At 47.0% G+C, this 5,810-nt stretch overlaps 1 protein-coding gene across 1 annotated transcript in view; it reads left to right on the top strand.

Moving 5' to 3' along the window:
* LOC110318266 (1,25-dihydroxyvitamin D(3) 24-hydroxylase, mitochondrial) overlaps positions 1 to 2,369 on the top strand; it is a 15,003-nt gene extending 12,634 nt beyond the window's left edge. The window contains exon 12 of the mRNA XM_021193149.1: positions 980 to 2,369. The gene's annotated coding sequence lies outside the window, so the exon portion shown is untranslated. The remainder of the gene's footprint in view (positions 1 to 979) is intronic.
* Positions 2,370 to 5,810: the final 3,441 nt, after the last annotated feature.

The following is a 5,810-nucleotide window of genomic DNA, read 5'->3' as shown; positions in this document are numbered from 1 at the left end:
TCCTCTCCCTTCCCTTCTTTCCTTTCATTTCCTTTTCTCTTCTTTCTTTTCTCCTCCTCCTCCTCCTTATCCTCTTTCTCTTCCTCCTCCTCCTCTTCTTCTAAAGATTTTATTTTGAATGTGTGTGTGAATGTGTGCCACAGGAGTGTGGGTCCCCACAGAAGTTGGAAGAGAGCATCAGATGCCCTATATCGAGCGTTACAAACAACTGTGAACTGCCCAAATGACAGGCTGCTGGGAACCAAACTCAGGTCCTCTGCAAGAGCTGCAAGAGCCCTTAACCACGGAGCCATCTCTCCAGCTCCACCTAATTTCTCCTTGTTTTTTTTAAAAAAATTACTGAATTGTGTTTTTTTTTTATTTTAACTTGGGCCCAAGTATGTCACTCAAGCCCTGTGCTAAGATTACTTCTGTAGTAAAACATGAGCTTTGTAAGTCGGCTTGGTTTCTCCTAATGCACATTGCAATGGAATCAAAACCATTGGTGCGACCCAAAAGCAGGATGGAGAAACTTTACTGTCTGATGTGGAAGGTGACACGCCCAACCCATGGCTTGACAGTCACAAGTTTGTGCTTAAAGCAAGCTCTCCCACTCTCCCTTTCCAACAGTATGAGTCAGGCTTGCTCAGGGTCAAGAGGAGGAGCCACTGAGGTCGGTGGATCATTTAGAGGAGTGTGCACACAGTTATTAAGGAAGCTTCCGAAGAAGGTCCCAAGAAATGCAGACATCATTCCAGCGTCCGTAGCAACAGAAAACATGTCAAACTCTGAGGTCAAAGGAAGCGCCTCTCAGAGGAGGCCGGTGTAAGACTTGTTCTTAATGACAAGCCCCTGGGCATCAGCAAGGCCAGAGTACACATGCCACTCAATGAGCTACACTTTTGGCAGATGCCCATGACAATTTTAATTTTAGCTTCTTGTTTTCCAACGGCTAAAATCCCCTTTGAGACATACCATGGGTGTCTAATTGATTTTACAGATTTTTTTCATCCCCAAATCAAGACCAGCGATCTTCCTCCTTCTGCAAGAAAACTGCTATGGCTTCGGTATTCCTAAACGGCGGACTTCAAGGACCAGAGCACGGGACAACCTGCGAAGCCTGGCACACAAAGCCTTCTGCGGAATAATTCTGAAACCGCTGTTTACTAAGCCCATTACTCAGGGAAGCACATGGAGGGGCGGAGGGGCGGGAATGCCAGGCGCCGCCCACAACACTTTATCACGTGTTTACAATAGCCAATCAGAGCCCTCAAGAGCCTGCTGTCGCTCCATCTTCTGTCACCAGGAGGCTGCTGGTCAGCTACTCTGGTGAAGGTTAATAAGTGTTTCTAATGCAGAACCCAAAGGGGCAGCTTTAATTCCCATTTACACTTGATGAAGACCTACTATAGCTTAATTGTCTGAGTGGAACTGACAAACCATTTATTATGCGCGGTTTTGTTCAATATTTGAGGAAACGCCAGTTGTAAACAGAGCTAAACATTAGGTAAAGGCTCTCATAAAGCTACTTTTCCTGCTTACAAGGGGTAACATTGTTGGAAATTAGAGACTGTCTGCTTTAAGAAGGTCTTCAGTGAAGCCAGCTCCTTGCTTACCAATGCCTCGTTGGTGCAGAGGACTCTGTAATTTCTTATTTTGTTGGTACCTTTCTCTGTGGCTTTAGAGTGTGCACAGATGAATCAACAGTTTCTCAGCTGTGCGTGGGTCGGCACATGTGAGTGCCAGCACATGCGTATAAATGGCTGTGAGCCCTGAGGATTCTTTGCTTCAGTCATGTTTTTACATAAAGGCATAGGGTACCCAATCTAGGGGTCTGCAGTGCGGAATTATGTCCTGAAATTTAGTCACAGCTTTGAGGGATGCATTGCGAGCATAAGAACCTGACTTCCTGTGCCTTAATTTCTTTATTCAGAGTGATGATTGTAACATATGCTCACTCTCTGTGTATGCAGTATGTAGAGTGGCACTTGACCCCCCGAGTAAGCACAATTTCATAAGCGCAAAACAGTTATGAACTACTGGCAACGTTTTAAAATGTTTACATATGGCTTGTACGTTTTTTAACCAGCACTGTTTTTCTATAGATGTTTACTGATTATTTCTATATATTTGATAAAGATTTCCCTTCTAGGTTATGGTTTTAGAATATTTCTGAAATATCCATTTACATGTATATTTCAGTGAATATGTGTGTATGGCTGACAAAGGTCTATGCTTTGTCTTTTGTATAAAATTATTTTTAAGAGTTATAAATCCAGGGCTAAAGATATAGTTCTGTAGTAAGAGTTTTTGTTTGGTCCATGTGGGGCCCTGAGTTTAATCTCCAGTACTGCCAAATAATAAAAATAAAATAAAATAATTACACCTGTATCGTCAGATCTCATTTTTATGTATTTGTCTTTCTAAAAGCTTGTGTTACCTCTGTTTGGGCGAACACGCCTGCCACATCGCACCTGTGGGGGGCGGAAGACAACTCAGAATCAGTTCCCGCCTTTCACGTGAAGGTGCCCAGGATCAAGCACCTTTAAGCGCTGACCCCAATAGCCAGCCCTTGTATTTTACATCTTTGAATTTTTGAAAGAATGATTTTTTTAAATGTAAATATCTGAGCGATTTTTTCCTCTTTTCTGTGCTTCATATGACCATTTTTAAAAACCTTGAACTCTGTTTTATTAGTAGAAAATGCTGTGTGCCCACTTTACAAGTCCTTATCACCCACTGCAAACTTTAGATTTTGAAGGCCCCTGGCGGCCCCTTGGCGGCCCCCTGGCTGAAAGATAACGAAATTAACTTCCAGGCTTTGCTCCTACCAACTCCTTAAGTCTTGTGCCCGTATCCCCACCGGCAGGAGGAGCAGGCTGCTGCCAGGAGGGGAGGAGTGGGAGGCTGCAGGGGGCGGGAAGAATGAGGTTGCTGGCTCATACCTCTGCAGACCATAAAGAAAGTGAGAAAGTGGAGCCAGTCTCCAACTCCTTAGCCTTCCTCCACCTAGATCCCACCTTCTGAAAAATCCAGTCTCCCAAAACAGCGCCACCAGCTGAGGACCAAGTGTCCAAACAAACGAGCCCATGAAGGATATTTTACATTGAAATCATTATTAATCAGCAATTTCATCATGCTGGCTGTAGGTGCTATTTTCCTCCTGGACCAGTGCAATAACTCCAACTCATTACTCATTACTTCTCTGAGTTCTCTATCTATTCTCTCTCTCTCTCTCTCTCTCTCCCTCCCTCCCTCCCTCATCCCCTCCCTCCATCCCCACCCCCCTCTGTCTCTCACACTTCCTGTCACCCTCCCTCTCTGATTTTGTTTCTCTTGCTCTCTCGCTCTGCTCTGTTCTTGGGTAATGCAGGCTGACTTCAAATGTGCTATGAAGTCAAGCTTGATTTTTGAACTTTTAATCCCGCCTCCATCTCCTGAGTGCTGGGGTCACAGCCATGTGTCAGCGTGCCCAACTCTTTTCACATACCAATTTTGACCCCCGTCTCATTACTTAGTAGCTGGCCCTCAGGTCCTCTACCGCAGAGATCCAATTCTATAAACTGCTCTTTCCTGCATCGTGAAGTGTGGATCCACCAGCTGGGTAGCTCAGCCTGCTGTGTTCCTCATGAGGTTCCAGAAAGACGACACCAGGCCAAACAGTTCCACGTGAGGTTTATTGAAAGAAAAAATGGCAAGGTGGTGGCAGAAAGAGAAGGAAGAGAGAGAGAGAGAGAGAGAGAGAGAGAGAGAGAGAGAGAGAGAGATCAGAAGGGCCTTCCTTTATATATGGATGGTGAATAACCACAGGTAAAGGTGGGAGGTGATCCAAGTGGATTCTGGGAATATGGTGGCCATTGCCTAGGCAACAGGTATGTCGGTCATGCTGTTGCCTATGTGATGTCACAGGTTTCCGAGGTCCTGATACCAACACAGCCCACATCAACTTTCCCAGCGCCTCTGCTCTCTTCCATTCCTTCATCATTGCCCCCTCCAAATCATGCGCACCTGCTGTGCTTCCCCCACCTCCCTCCCGGTAACTCTCTGACTCCCCTCCCATACACCATGCAGAGCTCAGTTCTAGCTTCCTCCAGGTGACGCAGATTCTGTCCATAGACTCTGACTCTGGGAACAGGACTCATTAAAGCTATGATTCCTGGGGAGTCCTAGAGAGAGACGGGGGAGTGGGCGAGACTCCTGGAGTCCTGAAATGTCATGGGAATTTCCTCCTAGGTGTGCCTGGCTCTCACTGTATTCAGGTACAGTGACAAGGCCAGCTCAAGATTGTCTTTGAGGGGGCTGGTGAGATGGCTCAGTGGGTAAGAGCACCCGACTGCTCTTCCAAAGGTGCAGAGTTCAAATCCCAGCAACCACATGGTGGCTCACAACCATCCTTAACAAGATCTGATTCCCTCTTCTGGAGTGTCTGAAGACAGCTACAGTGTACTTACATATAATAAATAAATAAATCTTTAAAAAAAATAAAAAAGATTGTCTTTGAGGAGGACTACAGGTGTCAGCCACTAGGAGCAGAGCACAGAGACCAGAGAAGGCCCTCAGATAGGAAAGAAGCCGCAGAGGGTCAAGCTGGGGCAAGGACAGTGCCCGCCACCCCTTGCCTGCTCATGAAGAAGGCCACCAAGGCATTGACCATGACCTGGGAAGTTAGAATCATAGTAACAACTAGTGTTTATGAACTCTCCCTCTGAGCAGTGATCGGTAGAGGAACTTCCAAGCAGGTGCCAGAGTTAGGTAGGCTGCAATGGCCATTTAACCAGCTTTAACCTGTGTCCATGGGTCATTCCTGTTGGGAGTACAGAGCTGCCCCGGGGGGAAGGAAGTTAGTCTGGATCCAGCAACCCCAGCACAGGCGCAGCGGAGACAGGAGATGGACTCCACTCCAGCCTCATTTCTGGTGCATATCTCAAATGGGATGCCGTGACGGGTTCTATATGCTCTGTCCAGAGAGTGGCATTATTAGAAGGTGTGGCCCTGTTAGAGTAGGTGTGTCACTGTGGGCGCGGGCTTACGACCCTCCTCACCCTAGCTGCCTGGAAGTCAGTCTTCTCCTAGCAGCCTTCAGATGACGATGTAGAACTCTCAGCTCCTCCTGCACCATGCCTGCCTGGATGCTGCCATGCTCCCACTTTGATGATAACGGACTGAACCTCTGAACCTGTAAGCCAGCCCAAATTAAATGTTGTCCTTGTAAGAGTTGCCTTGGTCATGGTGTTCTGTTCACAGCAATGAAACCCTAAGACTGATGATGACAGAGAATGCAAGGAAGAGCTCTGCTGTGTGGTTGTAGGATGTAGGAATGTAACTCAGGTGGACCCTCCCCTGACCCAATCACATGCTCTGTTTTCACAGGTGGACCTGCCCCGTGACCCAATCACAATGTTTGTTTTCAGGGGTGGTGCCTCCCTGGCCCAGTCACATGCTTTGTTTTCCTGGGTGGAGCCTTCCCCTGACCCAGTCACATGTTTTGTAAAGCAAAGAAGCACAGTTCCCTTCTAAAGCTGTTGGTGTGGAGTCCTGAGCTACAGTCTAAGGGAATGAGGGCTGCTGTAACCCTTAGAAACCGCTTCGCTGTAACCCTTAGAAACCATGTCACTGCTTGTTGATTTCCAAACCCAAATCCCCAGTGCCCCTCGGCTCTACAGAAACACCTTCTACTTCCGAGGCCTTCAAAGTCCAAGCCGGCGGCGTAGTGAGGAAAACCTGGCTTCCAGAAGAGATGACCTCACGTGGGCTTCTGCCATAGAGAAACCATTTCCTAGCTATATGATAGGAGGTGTCCACTATTAAGTGGAGGCTAATATACTTCGTGT

This window comes from Mus pahari, chromosome 3 (genome assembly GCF_900095145.1).
Source record: "Mus pahari chromosome 3, PAHARI_EIJ_v1.1, whole genome shotgun sequence".
Taxonomy (NCBI): Eukaryota; Metazoa; Chordata; class Mammalia; order Rodentia; family Muridae; genus Mus; species Mus pahari.
Note: the sequence above shows the minus strand (reverse complement) of the source record. Positions and strands in the feature narration are given on the sequence as shown.